The sequence below is a fragment of the Ananas comosus genome, unplaced genomic scaffold (assembly GCF_001540865.1).
Source record: "Ananas comosus cultivar F153 unplaced genomic scaffold, ASM154086v1, whole genome shotgun sequence".
NCBI classification, from domain to species: Eukaryota; Viridiplantae; Streptophyta; class Magnoliopsida; order Poales; family Bromeliaceae; genus Ananas; species Ananas comosus.
Genome location: NW_017893405.1, coordinates 26,617 through 47,231, shown reverse-complemented (window position 1 = coordinate 47,231; position 20,615 = coordinate 26,617).

Sequence of the window (20,615 nt, the reverse complement as noted above, 5' to 3'; positions counted from 1 at the left end):
CTCGCAACATGTCCTCCAGAGTTTGAATAGTTCTCTCTGTTTGCCCATCGGTCTGAGGATGAAATGCAGTGCTAAAATCAAGCCGTGTGCCAAGGGCTTCCTGCAGGCTCTTCCAGAAGTGTGAAGTGAACCAGGGGTCACGATCCGACACGATCGATTTCGGCACCCCATGCAGTCTCACTATCTCGTCAAGGTACACCTGCGCTAACTTGTCTCCCGACCACGTGGTGTGGATACGCAAGAAGTGAGCCGACTTTGTCAATCGGTCTACAATCACCCAAATTGCATCGTGGCCGCCCGTTGAACGAGGCAAGCCGACCACGAAGTCCATCGATATATCCTCCCATTTCCAAACGGGGATTGGTAGGCTTTGAAGCTTTCCCGCTGGAAATCGACGCTTGGCCTTCACTTGTTGGCATGTTAGGCACTTTGCTACAAAGCGTCCAATGTCACTCTTCATTCCCGGCCACCAATAATGCATTTTCAGTCCTTGATACATCTTGGTGCCGCCCGGGTGATCAGCATATGGAGATCGGTGTGCTTCTTGCAGAATCAGTTCACGAATCTCTCCATCTTTCGGCACACACCATCGGTTTCGAAACCGAAGTGTACCATCGGCGTCTGCCCTGAAATCGCCGCCATGTCCTTCCTCGATGTTTCGCCGTACCTTTTGGAGTTCCGGGTCTGCGGGTTGCAGATCTTTAATCCTCTCCAACAAGGTTGGTTGGACAACGAGTGCCATCAACTGAGTCGGGACCTCGGGAGCGACCACTTCAAGGTCCAATCGCTCCATATCCAGCCACATAGGTGTTTGCTGGGTAACGTCAAATGCGAGGTTCTTCGCCGACTTCCTACTTAGTGCGTCCGCGACCACATTTACCTTCCCGGGGTGGTAGAGGATATCAACATCATAATCCTTTAACAGCTCCAACCATCGCCGTTGACGCATGTTGAGCTCCTTCTGTGTAAACAGGTACTTCAAGCTCTTGTGGTCGGTATAGATCTCACAATGGGCACCATATAAATAGTGCCTCCACAGCTTCAAGGCGAAGATCACCACCGCTAGCTCCAAATCATGAATGGGGTAGTTCTTTTCATAGCTCTTCAGCTGACGGGATGCGTAAGCAATTACCTTCCCATTTTGCATCAATACACACCCCAATCCGAGATAGGAGGCATCGCTGTAGACTACAAAGTCTTCGCCCTGCACCGGTAGAGCGAGCACTGGAGTCGAAGTCAACCTTTGCTTCAACTCCTTAAAACTCCGGTCGCACTCTTCACTCCACACGAACTTGGTGCCTTTCTGGGTCAGGCGGGTAAGTGGAATCACTATCCTGGAAAAGCCCTCCACGAACCGCCTATAGTAGCCCGCTAAGCCCACGAAGCTTCGAACCTCCGTGACATTCGTCGGGCGCGGCCAATCCTTGATTGCCTCAACTTTCCTCGGGTCTACAGAAACTCCACCCGCGGAAATCACATGCCCTAAGAAGGCGACCTCACGAAGCCAGAAGTCATACTTCTTCAGCTTAGCATATAGCCTCTCCTCCCGAAGGACTTGAAGCACTATTCTCAAATGCTCGGCATGTTCCTCGTCACTACGAGAATAGACCAATATGTCGTCTATGAAGACCACGACAAACCGATCCAAATACTTCTTGAAGGCACGGTTCATCAAATCCATAAATGCCGCTGGAGCATTCGTGAGTCCAAATGGCATAACCGTGAATTCGTAGTGTCCATACCGCGTACGAAACGCAGTTTTCTGCACATCCTCCGGCTTGATCTTCAGTTGATGATAGCCGAATTGCAAATCTATCTTTGAGTACACACACGACCCTTGCAACTGATCGAACAAGTCATCGATTCGAGGTAGTGGGTACTTATTCTTGATCGTGACTCTGTTCAACTCTCGATAATCCACGCAGAGTCAAAACGATCCATCTTTCTTCCGCACAAACAACACTGGCGCTCCCCACGGTGATACACTTGGCCGGATAAATTGCTTGTCAAGGAGATCTTGCAGTTGACTCCTCAACTCCTTTAATTCCACCGGCGCCATTCGGTACGGAGCCTTCGAAATCGGTGTGGTACCGGAAACCAAGTCTATGACGAACTCGATCTCCCGATCAGGTGGTATCCCCGGCAACTCCGCTGGAAATACATCCGGGAACTCCCGCACTACCGATAGTTCCTCTAACGTTGGAACTACTCGTTCCACTTCCACAACAGTCGCCAAAAACGCCGTGCAACCGCTGTTGACTAATTTCCTTGCTCTCGTCGGCGACACTGTCGCGACGAAGCACGAGCTTTGACAAGCCCGATATGTGAACTCTTCTTGTCCTGGCTCACGGAACGTGATCACCCTGCTCTTACAGTCGATCGTTGCGTGATACGTCGAGAGCCAGTCCATGCCCAGAATGACGTCATAAGCCTCAAGCTTTATGAGTTCCAGTGTCCGGATAGGCATAATCCAGTCGCCTATTTGTACTGGACATGATGCACACTCCGAGTAAGTGTTAAACGTCGACCCAGGGCCCTCCACTCGCCACTTGTCACTTGCCTCTATAAGTATGCCATGCATGCGTGCGAATGATCTACTTATGAATGAATGTGTGGCTCCTGTATCAAATAAAGCCCTGGAGCGAACTCCGTTAATCAAAACCATACCTGCCACAAGGCGATGCTCCTCCGCCTCCGCAGGTTCCTCAGCTTGGACCTGAGCGGCGAACACTCGTCCGCTCGGGGCCGATCGCGTCACTTCAGGTTGACGCGGCACCATCGCGCGTCCAGTCGACGCGGCTGTCGGTGGAGCTCCTCCATAGTGAGCTGGAATCGCCGGCGCCGATGCAGTCGAGGGGGCAGGTGAGGCTCCTCCTCCCGGGCAATCTCGAATGAAGTGCCCCGGTTGCCTACACTTGTAGCACTTGCCTCGACCTTGTTCACAGCGCGAGATCGGGTGGTCTCCGCCGCATATCATGTACCGCCGCACTCCACCGCTCTTCTGTTGAGTGCGCGCATACTTCGGGGGCTTTTTGTAACGTGTCTGTCCTTCAGAACTACCGCCACCTTGGCGTTTCTTGCCCTTGTCCTTAGACTCGGCCAAAGACTCACGCTTCTCCCGAACGTGGGCATCTCCGTGCTCCGCCCATAGCGCTCGATCGAAGACCTCCGCAAAGGTCGAGAGCTTGAATATCTGCACGGCCTTGTAGATCCCCGGCCGAAGTCCTCGCAAGAACCACTCGGCCCGGTCCCGGTCATCCTTTACAACATCCGGGACACAATCGATAATATGGGAGAATTCTTGTTCATACTCCGCCACTGAGCGGTCCCCTTGCTCGAGCTTGCGGAACTTCTCCTTGAGCTTCCGCTTTAATGTATCGGGGAAATAGTTGGCGAACATCTCCCGCTTGAATTCCTCCTACAGCATTGGCGGAAGACCGGGAAGCCGATCCCGTTTGAAGCGCTTCCACCAAACTTTCACCGCCTTTTCGAAGCAGTGGGTGGCGAGATACACCTTGTCCCTTTCCAAGGTACGCAAGTCGTCGAAGAGGGTCTCCATCGAGTCAATCCAAGACTCGACCATCTCTGGTTCCACCTTCTCACCCTCGAAGGTTGGCGGATGGAACTTGTTGAATTTGATAAGAGCCGCCAATGCGCGCTCTCCCTCCACATCCTCGGCCGACACATCGGGGTAGCCGATCCCGATGCCGCCTGTGGTACGATCGTTGGCGGTGGGCGTGCCGTCACCGGAACCGCCGCTATGCCCTCACCCCCTGCCACTCCAGGTACGTGAGTCGAGGGTGCGGGCGGGCCACCGCCTTCATTTGCCGTTGCAGCCGCCGCCGCGATCTGCCGCTCCAATAAGTCCTGGAGCCGCTCGAATCTGGTCTCCTGGCGCTGCACCACGTTGGTCAACGCGGTCACTTGCGCTTGCAACCGATCGATCACGCTCGGTTCCTCCTGCTCGGGCACCTCAGGAGTCGGTGCTGGGGCAGATCTACGCGTGTAGCGTCTTGGAGACATTAGTCCCTGAAACGCAATTACTCGGTCAGTTATTTTAAGCAATTACCTCGTCGCATTTTTGACACATGACAACTCAACCACAAAATCGGGCGGAAGCACACAAGTGCACTCGTTCTAGGCTATTGGTATCATGTCGTCGGCCGCCGACACAACCACCTCAAGACAAGAACTCATACAACTTGAATCCGTCTCTAATCACAACTAGAGACATGTTACCAACTTCGACCCAATCGAATTAACTTCCGCCATCGCTATAGGTTCACGTTCCGCTCACGCACCTATAACCTTAGGGCTTACCAACCTAGGGTCTCCTAGGTCATCCTAGACTCTCTCTTTACTTGCTCTTATTGCTCTGATACCAAAACAGCTGTCACGCCCCGCCCCGAAACCACTACCAATTTGGCACGGTTCGGCCGCGGCGGCGGGCCGCCGAACGGATAGCACCTCCTCTGTCCGCCCAAGGCTCAACAACAGGAATGTGTACAAGAATTTACCCAGAAAATTAAATTCTAAGCATACACATTCACAAGGGCACAAATAGTGCCAACAAAACAAAGAGAAAGCAACCCACAAGATGAAACAAGTGAAATAAAGAGAGTACGTTACTAACTATTACATTAGTTTCATCATATCCATTTACATCAATTTCTTTAAACGAATACATATTTCATCCAAAATACATAGCTCTCCAAATCCTCACCTACAAGAAATCTCTCTCTCAATACATAGGCGACTAATGCAAAAAGGAAAGCTACTATACTACCACGGCCTCACTGATCGGGCGCGATGCCCTTGCCGCAGTCCTCTCTCTGCAGCCCTGAACCTACCACTGGAAATAGAGTGGGGTGAGAACTATCTTCCATAGTTCCCAGTGGGCTCGGCCGCCGACTCTGCCGATCTCCCCACTATGTCCAAGTGGGCATATGTAACAACAAATAGATAGATAGATAGATATGTATCTGGAAACTGTAAATGCAACAGTAGGAAAACTATGCTACTATACCCATAATCATGAATATGAATGCATGCATCATATAATAAAGGTTTGCTACCATGCTAACAAATTCGATCCATGTTCGAATAGCAATGTTCAATGACATTCTCAAACCTTTACCTTTTTCCATTTAACCAATCTGTGGCGAGGCCCTAGGGCTCGCCTATTACTCACCTTTCAATCCCAAAGTGGGGGAGAGCTCCAAGTGCACCCAAGCCCGGGACCGTCTGCGGACCTCTATGTGGTCCGGACCTTCAAGTGGTCCTAGTCGCGCGACACTCCGGAGTACTCGACGACCATCCCCTCCATATGGGGATTGGATGGCTATACCATCCCAAACGCAGACTGTGAGCTAGATCTATCCTCTCAAAGTGAGGATACTCTACAACTAGAGTCAATACCCAATCGAATCCTCTCCAAGTGAGGAAGCACTGTCACTAGGGTCCACAACCCAATCAAATCCTCTCTAAGTGAGGATGCCCTACCACTAGGGTCAACATCTCTCGCGGAATCATTTGTTTCCGACATTCATGCAATGCTATCTAGCTTTTCTAAATTCATTGTTCACAAGGCATTTTCTAAGGGATCCGCCTATCCCTAGGTCCATCGACCTCTAGTGTCATTTACACTACATTAATGCCACTCGTCATCATTTAACATTTGGATGCCACTCGTTTGTTCTTTAACAATAACACTACTTTCTATGTCATCAATACCCCCATCGGGTTCATCCCTTTTCTTTCGCATCATAGGATCCACGTCCGGACCCAATCCTCACCTATCTAAGTTACCAAGCGTTCCAACTACACTAGGTTATCATTTAGAAAGCATAAGGAATGGTGCTACTATGCAATCCTACAATGCAACATGAAGAGATGAGATTAAATGCAATCTAAGACATAGAAAGGAGTTCGAAAGCTTCGGGATGGCACCCCCCACCTTTTACCGATGTAGAGGCTTGAAAATGGTTCTCGGCGAACGCTACCCAAAGGCTTTAGCCTTCTTTGCCCAAGTCAATGCTAATTCGGCCCGATTTTGCCAAGAACTTCACGCTGGGTCGCCGAATGCCAAAATCGACTTCGCCCCCACGTTTTGTGACCTAACAATAGGGTTTCCAAGGCTTCAAATGAGATCAATCTCATATTTTCACAAAACCCCCATTTTGGAGCCCTAGGTTTGCACCTATAGCAAACCACCCAATAAATCCCTAGATTCTTGGGATTAATCTATTTAGAAGCTCGTTTAGGGTCCATTTGACCCATTCCAAAGCACAAAAACCCAAAACCCTAAGTTTTACAAGCTAGGGTTTGTAGCTTACCTCTTGAGCTACACCAATGGAGAGGAGAGAAAGAGAGGAAGATGGTCCAAGCCTTCTCTAGGTTGTTCTCCTCCTTCTTTTTCTCCTTCTCCTCCTTCTTCTTCTTCTTCTCTTTCTTCTTCTCTTTCTCTTTTGTTCTTTCTTTCTTAAAGAGAGAGAGAGGGAGCAAGAGAGAGTGTGAGAAAGAGAGAGAATGAGAGGCTGTGAGGGAGAGAGAGAGCTCAGCCCACTCTAATAAAGGCCATTTTGCATTTAGACCCCTCAACTTTTCAACCATTGCACAGCCCTCACTGGGCAGTTTTCGCCCAGAGGGATTGGTCTCCTCGACAAGGGACCGGTCCCCCGAGAGCAGCCCACGCTGCCAGGGGACTTTTCGTGTTCGGGAACCGGTCCTCACCTTAGGGACCGGTCCCTGGGAGACCGGTCTCTCCTAAGAGACCGGTTCCCGAACGGGGAACCTTCAGGACTTAGCCAAATTTTGGCTTTCCTTTGCGGGTGTCGCGCACGGGGACCGGTCCCCTTAGCCAGGGTTCGGTCGCATCGACCTCCCCCGTGACCATCAGCTACGGGGACCGGTCCTTCCCTCCAGGGACCGGTCCCCGAGAGCAAAAATCTGCTGAATCCAGATTTTGCCTATATGCTCTCGCGGACTCATCTCCAAAGCACTTTTTGTGTTTTGAACATCTCCAACTCCCACAAAGGGTATACTCTCGACAGTTAGTCGATCCTGGATGAAGTACAATCCTCGGATTTCGAAAATTTATTTCCTTACAGGTATAGCCATCCAATCCCTACATGGAGGGGATTGTCGTCGAGTACTCCGGAGTGTCGCGCGACTAGGACCACTTGGAGGTCCGGACCACATGGAGGTCCGCAGACGGTCCCGGGCTTGGGTGCACTTGGAGCTCCCTCCCCACTTTGGGATTGAAAGGTGAGTTATGGGCGAGCCCTAGGGCCTCGCCACAGATTGGGTAAGTGGAAAATCAGAGGTTTAATAATGTCATTGAACATTGCTATTCGAACATGGATCGAATTTGTTAGCATGGTAGCAAACCTTTATTATATGATGCATACATTCATATTCATGATTATGAGCATAATAGCATAGTTTTCCTACTACTGCATTTACAGTTTTCAGATACATATCTTTCTATCTATCTGTTGTTACTTGTGCCCACTTGGACCTAGTCGGGAGATTGGTAAAGTCGGCGGTCGAGCCCACTGGGAACTATGGAAGATAGTTCTCACCCCACTTTATTTCCAGTGTTAGGTACAGGGCTGCCGAGGGAGGACCGCGGCAAGGGCATCGTGCCCGATCAGTGAGACCGTGGTAGTATAGTAGCTTTTCTTTTGCATTAGCACACCTATGTATTGAGAGAGATCATTGTAGGTGAGGATTTGGAGAGCTATGTATTTTGAAGATGAAAAATGTATTCATTTAAAAAAAATGATGTAAACGTAAATGGTGCAAAACTATTGTAATAGTTAGTAAAGTACTCTCTTTATTTCACATGCTTTATCTTGTGGATTGCTTGCTCTTTGTGTTGTTGGCACTGTTTGTGCCCTTGCGAATGTGTATGTTTAGAATTTAATTTTCTGGGTAAATTCTTGTACACATTCCTGTTGTTGAGCCTTGGGTGGACAGGAGAGGTGCTGTCTGTTCGGCGGCTCGCCGCCGCGGCCGAACCGTGCCAAATTGGTAGTGGTTTCGGGGCTGGGCGTGACAGGTGGATTAGACCGCTGGTGTTTGTGAAATGCGAACGAGTAGTGGCGATCGATGCTGATATGCTCAATAGCCAACCGTAGGCAACTAGTTCACAATCCTACCCCTCAGGGTATACGACTGTGTAGGTCACGATGTAGTCCAACCGACCAAGTAAGTCATAATGCTAGATGCAATGAACCGACCGAATAGGTCAATGTACGAGATACAAGAACCGACCGACTAGGTCACAAATCTCATATGTAATCATAAACCTGGTCTACTTCTACTTATGATACTAGATATGTAAACAAACCAAGTAGAACAATAAAGAGGTAATAAAGGTGCAAGGCTCAACAAATAAAATTCAACATGATAGTAGAAGAAGGGTGGAAAGGATGTCACCGAGCGTGCACCACTGTACCGACTTCGGGTCGAAGTACCCACCTATATGTACATAGCACTAATCTCCCGACTACGAAAGAATATCAACCAGACCTACGAAGGGTCCACCGGGTTAGAATCCAACCCACGAATGAGAACCACTAACTCACAATCCCCGCATGTAAAACCCACGGGAATCGGTTTTCCAAAATCGATTACTGTAACTCGCCGGAAGTCCCGAAAATCGCACCGGGAGTCCGTCGGGACCCACGAACTATCCCGGAACTCACCGATTCGTACCATGAGTCGCCCGCTGCCACTAAACACAATAATTTGTGTGACTTGGAAGCAAACTCATCTCCCCACATCGAAACGTTTATCGTCAGATAATCATTCCGATCCGGGTTCCCGGAAGTGTCAATTTCGACACCGGAACCCACCGTCGCTCACTCGTTGTTTTTGAACCCTCGAAACGATACGAGTGACCAGCCAACAAGGCTCAGCAACTACATAATTTTCCTTGAGGCACCGTCGGAAGAATTCCGAACCAAAATCGCGTTTCGTCGGCAAATTTCACCGAAAAACGCACCGGGAATCGGTATCTGATTTTCGAAAAGGCCTGGGGCCTTGGACAACCAGTCTAGAGGTCACCCGCTACTCGCACATACTGCCCACAACAGCCACGAAGCGTAAATTTGCATATAAGCCCCTGTGATTGCATAAAATCATATCATTTTATGTGATTTTCGAGGTTTTACGGTCCGACAGCACAAACTGAGGATTTTCGAGCCTGGCCGAGACACACGTTGATAGGTCTCGACGTGCCGGAGGCCGTGCTCACATTCTGGATCATGGCCGTCCACTTTGGGAGGCGCGGGAGCGACTCGAAGTTCCAAGAACACTGCGCGCCGAAACTAAAATGCATCTAATTCCCCAATCCGCGGCTCGTTGACCCCAAATGAGGTGAGCACTGTGATCAGCACTGACCGACGATCACCGTGCTCACCTCCGGATGCATCGGAACAGTCCCGAGTTGTTGAAATTGTGATCTGAACAGTAAATAGTGCACATATAACATTAATAATAGACTCACCGGGCAAGGGGGGCCATGGCACAGCCGGCGATGGCTCGGCGGTGGGCGAGTCGACGGCAGGAGGGTGCAGCTGGTAGGGGAAGGTTAGGGCATGCGTCAGTCGGCGACGGGAAGCGGCGGTGACGACGGGCATTGATGCCCTAGCCACACAAACTCGTGGAGAGCATGGGCCCGGTCCAATCGACAGGGAGCTCCGGCAGCGGGGCGCCGACAGTAGGCAAGTATGGTCGGCCAAGTGAAGCCGGTGCTCACACCAGCCGGCGGTGGGAGGTGGCGGTGGAGGCGCTGGAGTAAACCTGAACCCGCATGGGCTTGGCTCGGGTTTAGGGGCTCATGGCGATCACGGCGGCGGCCAGGAAGCTACGGGGTGACGACAGTGGTTCAACGAATGTTGGAGAGAGGCGGCGTGGCCGGCCCTAGGCGGCGGTGGTGCGCGGGAGGGCGGATGGCTCGGCCTTGGCTCGAGCTGGCTCGGGGCGGCCGCATATGGCCAGGGGCGGAGGCGGCGGCTCGTAGGGACGGCGGCGGCCGGCTGGGGAGGTCGCCGAGGGTCAGGGGAGGGTAGCGCGGCCGGCCTAAGGTGACGGCGGCGTGCAGGCCATGAGCAAACCTCAGCTCGGCCCGAGCTAACCTCAGCTCTGCCCGAGTTAACCTCAGCTCGGCCGCAGGGCACCCAGGCAGCGACTGCGGCGCGCGAGGACGGCGGGGTCTGGCGGGGGAGTCGCAGGAGGTTGGGTCTCGGTCGAGGGAGGGGGCCCGACGTGTGTGGATGACCTTGGGTGGTCCACGGCTAGGAAGATGGCAGCTTGGTGGAGAGGATGGTCGAGGAGAAGCAAACCCGGCTTTTCCAGCAGCTGGGGTCGCTCGCCGGCGGCCGGGGTGTGAGCGCGGCTAGGGCAGGGGGGTGCTAGTGACGGGCTCAGCTAGGTGGCTACTAGGGTTAGGGTTTCATGCATGAAACCCTAACACTTACTTATATACCAGGTGTCGTTTTGTAGAGAAGTCCTCCAAAGCTAAATATTTTCAGCTCAGTCCCCCACTGCGTGTGTTTTTTGCGCATACGCACCTCGACGTTCAAAATCGTGCAAAACGATATGTAAAATATTGGGCTTTTCGTAGGTTTTCCGTTTTGCCAATTTCGGCCCCTCGGCGAACCTTATGCGATTTTTGGAGATCCTTCCGTCGTATTTTCGATCGGATCGTACCAACGCGTTCAGCACGACTGGGGCAACAAACTCACAATTTTGTTTCACCCGATATGGTTGCCGATTTGTGACAAAACCCATTCTCTCTCTAATTTCCAAAAACCACACACACACACACACACACACACACATACACACACACATATATATATATATATATATATATATATATATGCAAATCCAATAAACCCTTTTTTTTTCGAAAATCGTGTATTAAAATCCAAATCTGTTAGTGCCATTGGGTCCAGAATAGTCGAACTCTTGAAAACGAGCTATTGGATTACTATAAATGGAGTCCAATATGCTCCAGAAGCCATCTCCACTCATTGGCTTCTCCGAAAAATCGGAGTTACTATTCACTTTAAGTGATTAGTAAAGATCACGTAACTTCTCCATCCTAACTCGTTTTCTTCTGAAATTTAACGAGTGCTTATGTAATTCAATTACACACAAAAATATTGTCAACACAGGGTTTAGCTATACAGTCAAATTTTCAGTCCTTACAACACTAGTAATAATAATTGGGCTTAAGCTTTTTTGGATGGTGGCTAGGCCCAAGAGGTTAACAGAGTTAAGCGTACTAGGACGGGAGTAGTCCTAGGATGGGTGACCCCCTGAGAATTTGGGGTGTTACATTTAGTATTAGAGCCAGCTCACCAGCCGGAAGTGTGAGATAGCGGGTGACTCGTGGCACGAGTCGATGAGTTTCGGGACACTTAGTGTGTCACGCCCCGAGGCTCGGCGTAGGCCCGCCCGGTGCGTGGCCAGACCCGCCATATGCCTGCACATATAAGGCGTCTACAACAATAGAGAAATGAAAGCGAGGAAAAGTAAGACAACTAAAGATATCAGAGCAACTAGCAGCTAAATTCTAACAACAAGTAGAGAAAAAGGAAACTGATCCACTAATATAAAACATAAAGAAAATACATCATCTGTCTCAAGATACAAAATGGGTGGTCTCTATACACAGGTACAACTCTCAACCTCTCCAAAATAAAACCAATGAGAGGTAAACCACCTATCGATAAATCCCTCGCCAAAGAGCTAGCTCGAGGCGATACCCTTTCCGTGGTCCCTAGCCTCACCCGGTGTGGAAGGCTTTGAAAGGAAACAAAAAACAGTGGGCGTGAGAACTATAATTTATAGTTTCTAGTGGGCAATTACTGATCTCAGCACAATGCACCACTAGGCCCAAAAGAGTAAAGTAGAGACGAAAAGTAACGAAATAAACTACAGATATAAAAGCATGTATAAATGCTAAACTACTATGCCATAAGTAATATGATGACAATATATGGTACATTCATTCTACTATGATCAAGTATGTCCAATACATAATTAGTGTGATACCACATGGCAAGCAAGTATACTATAATGCAATAAGCGATATTACTAAGTATACTACATGTCTTAAATGTCCAAAGCTATGCATTAAGCATGTCAAGGTAATCCAACCACAACACCCTATCTAGTAGTGATTATCATTATGGATTGATGTCATTGTTCAATCTTGTTCTGGGACCTACACAAGTGTAGTTCAGCTTGTGCCACCTAAGTGCTGGTGGTAGCTCCAACATTTTCACTCTAGGAATGAGTTTATCCTTTCCGACCCGGTAGGTTTCTCGATACCGCATGAGCGAATATAAGTCGCGTAGGCCAACTCCGGAGTGCCGGCTTGTAGGGAGCGACCCTCACAAGCATGTGCGAATGAGCACAAATGGCAAGCAAGCGTAGTCATCGTCTCAAGTACCCAATCATCATGTCTCTAACATGGTTATAGTCACTAGCAACCCATCGGTCTAGTTCTATATCTCGATGTGAAGTTCCAACATTCACTAAGTCTAGTGCCTCTTTATGACACTAGAACATTACTATATCCACGCATGTTCCAATTCCTATGTCTCTTTATGGCATTATTCATTAGGTTCATATATAATCCAAGCTCAATGTCGCTTTATGACATTAACCCACTAATTCACATGATATTCAAGTCCCAAGCCACTTTATGACCTAATGTATTCTCCTATATCCAATGGCATATTACATTATCATTTTCACTATATGAAACGTGATTCCAAGTCCCGAATGCGAATGCTAAACTCATGCATAAGTCTCACATACAAGCTCTCTACTACATAGAGGTTCAAAAACGCATTGTATATAACATAAGCATTTTAAGCATTCTAAAATTCATAAATAATGCATCTAACATGAAAATGCATAAATTTTCATTTTACGATACTCAAGTCAACAAAAATGAGATTTTCTTATTTTTGGTGAGGTCAAACCCACCGAAGCTTCGCTAAAACTCCTTCGTTTCACCGAACGGAGTTGCCCACAATTCTCCTAGCACTCTAAAGGTTATAAGAAAAAAGATACACGTACGTTACGAAAAGCCCTAAGCTCAAATATTAACCAAATCTAGCATAGGGGCAAAAACTCACCTAAAATGGTGATAGTCTCTCTCAATCTTCAAAAGGAAGCTAGAACTCTTCCAATCCAACCTAGAGGAAGATTCTAAGTCAAGGAATCAAGCCCCAAAAGCCCTAAGTCCAAAATGCCCAAATAAACCCTAAGTTTTCATTTCTAGGGTTTCTACACATGAAATCCACTAATTCAAGATCTAGAGAGGAGAAGTATGAAACTAACCTCTTTAGAAGCCTCACACAAAGCCCAAAACCAGCTAGGGTTGAAGATCTCTCTCCTATCAAGCTCCAAACTCGAAGTCCAAGCTTCTCCCAAGGTGGAATTTGCACCAAGAAGCAAAAAGAGGGGATAAAGAAGGATTTAATCTTCAAAAATCCAACCACAATGCAAGAAAACCAAGGAGAATGTGAGGAGAGCTCCCTTACCCTTAACTCCTGTGTTCTAAGCTCAGGAAAAGCCCTAGGGGGAGTGGGGACTAACATAGAGTTGTACAATAGCAAATACACCCCTGAAAGTTGCCAAAACTACAATCTGGTAAAATGTACCGGTACACGGGAAAGTGTACGGCTATAAATCCTGCGAGATAGCAAACACGAGCCTCGGGTTGGCTAGAAAACGCATTTGTACCGGTACAACCATCAAGGCTGTACCGGTACAAAATGTATTCTGGTACAACCATCAAGGTTGTACCGGTACACAGCCCTGTAGAGGCAACCCGAGAGCATACCACTTAATCCAATATTCTGAATTTTGGTGCCAAGTTCAAAACCTCAATTCTCGGGATGTGAGCCATGGGTCGGAACACTATCTACGACCCTCCAGAAACTGTGGAAAGGCTCAGAACACAGATCAAACACTCGAACCTCGCAATTTGCAAAGGTCCGGTGTGTTACATTCACCTCTCCTAAAAAGTAGTTTCGTCCGCGAAACTCAAAAAGTAAAGTACCTCAAGCCTCCATCTGAAAAATATGGGGATAGCGCATATGTGAATTTTAGAATGCTTAAAATGCATATGTTATGTATTATGAAATTTTACCTCTATGTAGTAGAGAGATAAGTACATAGTAATCATGCAAGTGAACGGCATTCTTTTATGAGTCTTGGAATCATGTTTCATACAGTGAAATGACAAGAATTATATGCTCTTGGACATAGAACTCATGCTTCACATAGTGGATATTAGTGTCATAAAGTGGCATTCAACTTAGTAAATGGTAAACTCTTACTTGTTGAGATAGTGATAGGCCATTGAGACATTAGCCTTTATACTATGTTTTAGACATGATGACATTAGACTTGAGACGGATGACTACGCTTGTCACGCCCCGAACCCGGTCCTATTTGGCCGGTTCGGACCCGTCAAACAGACGCCGAACGGACAGAGTTTTCCCTGTCCGCCCAAGGCTCAACATCCTGTACAAATAAAGTATGAAGTTTGCACAAAATGAAAGCATACACAATGGCTTGCACAAGGGCAAGCGATAGCCAATAGTGAAAGTAGTAAACTACACTAAGAAAATCATTTATATTTTTGCATCATTTCTTCTCTTTTACATCGCATGATCTCAAAATATAAGTTCTTGTATTGAAATATAGAATGTCTTTTACATCCTTCGTATTCTTTTCCTTTAACATCTATAATCATCAAAATACAAAAAGGTGATGTATAAAGGTATGCAACTACAAAAGAAAATCCGCCCGGGAGGTCTCTATCTATGGCGCGATATCTTTACCACGATCGTCCGCCGGCTCGCTCGGTCCCGGCTCTGTGGAAATAGTGGGGTGAGAACTACAACAAAGTTTCCAGTGGGTTCGGCAACCGACCATGCCGACTTTCCCACTAGGTCTAAATCAAGCATAATAGAAGAATAGATAGATAGTAACCAAGCTAAAGCAAATGCAGCTAATATGTCTGAACAATAAATAATGCTATGCTCAATAAAATACTCATGATGAATGCAAGGTCACTGCTCAGAATCCAATTTCTAGGCTAGCCCGTAGGTTTTGCCCACAATAGACTCACCAACTCAAATCCCAAAAATCGGGGAGACTACTACACCCGATGGGACCGTCCTCTGGGGGACTACTACGACCCAGTAATGACAATTCTGGAGCACATTGCCCGAGGGGGAGCTACCACCCTCGAGAAAGGACTTACAAGTGAGTATGATCCAATCCTTAACTATAAGGATGTCGAGTTAAATCCATTCCTTAACTATAAGGGAGCCATGCACTATGACCCTTAACTCTAAGGTTGAAATTGTCATAATGTCACTATCACACCTTTACTTACATTCTTTACTTTCACTAGTGTCATATACACTACTATGTTTTTGTACACATGCCACACTTATTTTCTAAGTGTTCCAACTCTAGCATTCTCGACTCATCAATGCCATTTTCTACTTCTATGTCAAGATGTCACATTTGTTTACTAAGTCCACTAAGTTCTTGTCACTTATCATGCATAAATAGGGTTTATAAAATTCTCACATTCTTGTTAGTAACTCACATGCATTCGTACTCACAACATGCAATGAAATGCTCACATATAACCCTACTATGAAATTTTATGCTCAATACACATATGCTCAAATATGACACTTTAGACATAAACGGAATTCCGAAGTCTTCGGAATGCACCACCCACCTTGTATGATTGCAAAGGTGCTACGGTAAATTTCTTGAAATTTTTGAAGCTCTACATTTTCGCTTGGGCAAAACAAAGCCAAATTAGGTTTTTTCTCAATAATTTTATCTAGACCTTTTTGTAACGTCAAACGGATTTGTCCCACGCGTCGGGAAAACCCTCAATTAGGTTTCTATATGGTCAATTTGTCTTATAAACTCCTTAGGGCAAAAGCCCCAAATTTGGTGCCCTAACATTGCCATTTGCTAAATTCTAGGTTTTGATATCTAAAACAAGCAAAAGAGAGCTTATCTAACCTCTAGAAGTTCATTTAGAACCATCCAAACTATTTCCAGGGCATATAAAACAAACCCTAGAAATCCACCATTAGAGCACTTTGAAGAAACTAGGGTTTCATGTGTTCTATAGCTCGAACTAGGTTTCTATACTCATTAGAAGATCAAAACCTAGTTTTCTAGGACATAAATCTAAACCCTAGCCTAGGTTTTTATGAAAACCTCACCTTAGCCCAAAGCTCTCCAATGTCCACCTTGTAGGAGAGATCTAGATCTTCTCCAAGCTCCAAAACCCTCCAAAAATCCTTCTCCTCCTACTCCTTACTTCTTGGAGAGATTTTTATAGAGAGAAAGAGAGAAATGAGAGGGAGAGGGTGTGTGGGGTGTTGGCTGTGAAGGAGAGGAGTGTTGGGTATATTATATGTTGTAACATTTGCAACTAAGCCCCCTAAAACTTCTTATTTGCAACAGACCAATTTGGTGTTGCCAGACCAAAGTGTACCGGTACATGAGATTTTGTACCAGTACATTTTCTACATAGAGGCAACCCGAGAGCAAACTGCTCAGATTTTACCAAAGTGTACCGGTACACATCAGGGGTGTACCGGTACATTCTGCGAAAACTCAAACCCGAGAGCATACTCATCTCGGGCTGCAAAGCTGTACCGGTGACAACTCGGTGGTTGTACCGGTACACTTTGCCCAGAATGCTTGTTTTGTGCCGTTTTCAATTCTACTTCACGCCGATCGATGCTAAAACCTTTCTAACACCTCTTAAACTCATTTTTAGCCCGTCCAACCTTATTGGATGCTAAATGAAACTTGTCCAACCATTTCTTTCGCATTGTTCACTTTTAAATCGCGCCGAGCAATATTAAAACTTGCTTAACACTCTCGGGACTCAACTTTGACCCTTCCAATATTGTTAGAATGTCAACTGGAGTTTGTCCATCCATTTCTCTCGGTACTTTAACCAATTTGGCTAAAGTTCGATAATCGCTATCGAGGTTTCGATACGTTACAACGCTTGCTTGCCATTGTGCTCATTCGCACATGCTTATGAGGGTCGCTCTCCATAAGCCGGCACTCCGGAGATAGCCAACACGACATAAGCTCGCCCGTGCGGGATTGGGCATCGAAATGTGATACCGTGGGGGAGGCTCATTCCTAAAGTGAAAATGTTGACTACCATGGGGCCATTAGGCACGACGCAAGCCGGACTACCATGTGTAGGTCCTTTATGATTGGAATAATGTTGAACTAAAATGCAATGTGGACATTGCACTAAATGTAAATGTAGGCATCCCACTAGTTGTACTTGTGGACATCATGCTATTTATATACATGTTCATTCATGTTAGAATAACTCTCTAAGTAGAGGCATATATAGTAGCTTAGTAAAACTTATTACATGCTCTTTATACATGTTGTTTATTTCCGCTAAAAATTAAATTTCACTACTCATGCCTCCATAACCTAGTGGTGTATTTTGCTGATGTCGGCGGCTTACCCACTGGGAACTATTGATTAATAGTTCTCACGCCCCTTATTTTGTTGTTTTTGTTACAGAGCCTTTCACTCCGGGAGAGGCTAAGGACCGAACAATGATGCTACTTTTACTGTTCGATCTGCCGAAATGACATCCAAAATTTTCGGACCACTCGGGTGTTCTCATAAGCATCATGGCTCAACTCTCGCAATTTACTACTCATATTGCTCTGAGAGTTGTTTCACCACTTCTATCTCTACCGCGAGTCTCACTTCTCGCCATAGATTACTTCTAGCACTTCGCTAGTGCCATCTGGCTCTATACCTGTACTGGCAGGTACTGCGCCCTTACAACACGAGCATGCCCGGGTATCTATACTTACCCGTCCACTCGGTCTCTACTATGCTCATGCATGACAATAGTAATTAACCACATAACCATTGCATGCAATGCATCAACTTCACATCATGCAAAACATATGCTTGCATCAATAACTCATACCTGCAATGACGTCGTCAGCAGCAGGTTCCTCAACCAGGGTCACGTATCTACGGCCACCCGGCGCTCACCGCGAACCCTTAGGTTGCATTGTCCTCAACGCCCTCTCGTAGCTCACACCGCTGTGGGAGAGAGGGATAGGGCACATAACATGTTGCAATATTTGCAAATAGGCCCTCCCACTTTCTATCCAGTGCACTGCCCAAACTGGGCAATTTTCGTGCTGAGGGACCGGTCTCTCCCTGCCTGGGACCGGTCCCCAAGAGCTTCTCCCACGGTCTGCGCAGCCTACGCACGAGGCAACCGGTCTCCCCTGATGGGACCGGTCTCTTGGGGACCGGTCTCTCCCCGCAGGGACTGGTTCCCGAGAGCTGTCCACCAGGGACTTAGCCGATTTTTTTTTTCTCCTCTTGCTGCCTGCGCGTTCGGGGACCGGTCTTCCCGACCTAGGACCGGTCGCCGAGAGCACAAAACCTGCAGTCTTGCAGATTTTGCTTTTCAAAGCTCTCGAAGATTCCCAGTAATGCACTTTTGCATTATTTGACGCCTTCGGCCTTTTCAAAGCGTACCAACCTCGCACTTTGGTCAACTTGACCAAGGTTCGCATTTAATTACCGAGGTTTCGGTATATTACATACCCACTCGACAACTAGTCGATCCTGGACGAAGTTCAACTCTCGGCTTTCGAGAATTCACTTCATTACAACCATGCTGTACCGTTACACCCCTGGTGTCAAACCGGTAACACATGTTCCAGAATTTCGGTTTTGCATCGCTTTGACTCCGACTCGTGCCGAGCAACGCTAAAACCCTTCTAACTCTTTTAGAACTTAATTCTAACCCTTCCAACATTGTTGGAATGTCAATTGAACTTTGTCCAACTACTTCTCTCGACGCACTTTGGTCAATTTGACCAAAAGTGATCTAACACGACGAGGCTTCCGTTAATTTCTCAAAGGTCACAAGGACCGCCAAAACTCACGAAGTTCTAAGTCTCCGCTCGCCTCAAATTGCCCAGGGACACCACTTGGCCCATCCCGCACCGATCTAAATGAAGATCGCCTACGCAGTGCTATCGCTTCCTAAAACGCAACAACTCTATTAATCCTCGACCTTCTAGGTCGAACACGAGACACTTAACACCGACTCAAATCGGGCGAAAGTAACGCAAGGGCGGTTATTCTCATCACTCGGCTTCGTGTTGTGTGCACCCAACATGAATACCCTCTGTTGAGAATAAGCCTCACCGTAAGTCTACCTCTAACATCCGTTTTAGAGGTTTACAACATATCCAAATCAATTTATCTTTCGCCAAAAGAAACAAGTCCTCGTCTCTCACGAGCCTTAATCTCCTATGGTTTACTATCCTAGGGTCTCCTAGGCCCAACTAAACCATTTTCTATTATCCCTTTTATGTTTTTTTTATACTCTGATACCATCTTATCTGTCACAATCCGCGACCACCCGCCTATTTGGCCGGGTCGCGGCGCCGCCGACAGACCGCCGAACGGATAGGGTTTTCCCTGTATCGCGGACAGAGTCTCCCCTGTACATTCAAGGCGTCGCAATCAATACAATGTACGAAATTCCAACCAGGAACACATTTCAATCAAAGATTGCATAAGGAAGTATCAAAAACATAATCTATTTGTTATTACAAGCATTCACATACACTAGATACATTTTACATCACAATTACATATTACATTTAACTTCCAAATACAATCATGCTTTTACAATATTATTACAACTTGATTCTTTTCATTTTCTTACATCCCTAAGTAAAAGGCCGACTCAGGGTACATCTATCTCTGGTCTCGGTGGTGGGGCGCTAACTACGGAGCTACGCCCTCGCCTCGCGCCACCGCGCCGCTCACGTGCATACCTGTAACACCCCAAAACAACGTGGGGTGAGAACCAACTCCATGGTTCCCAGTGGGTACGGCCACCCAAGGAAAAAGCTCGACCAATAGGTTCAAGGGAGGCAACTGCAAGTTAGTTCAATAAACAGATAGATATATATCTTTATTATGCAACTAATAAAACCATGCTTTGTCTCACGAATGCAATAATGCCATGCTATATGCGAATCATGAAACTATACAAGTAGAATAAATGATTTTACTTTCTATCATGCTGTCCATAGCTTTTCCATAATTTATAAATCTTGTCACTTAACATCGTTGGTTATTTGCTCCTAAGGTTTTCCTCTACCCTAGCCAAGCTAACCACCCGACTCGGTCTCGAGTCAATCATCTTGTAGTGCGTATATTCTTTGAAAAGTAACTCTTACTTGGCTTTGACCCAATCTTACCGGTTAACTAACTCATAACCCAAATCCCTTTAACCGGGGAGGCTCCAAGCACTACCGACCCGAGGGACCGTCTACGGGGACCTCGCTCCCCAAGGTGACTATTTCCGGAAACTCACCGCTTGAGGGGGAGCTACCACCCTCAAGCCAAGACTTATCATGAGTATCGATCGAATCCCCAACATGAGGATACTTAGCCACTAGTCACAATGCCACTTTTATGATAGGTTTTCTACCTATTTG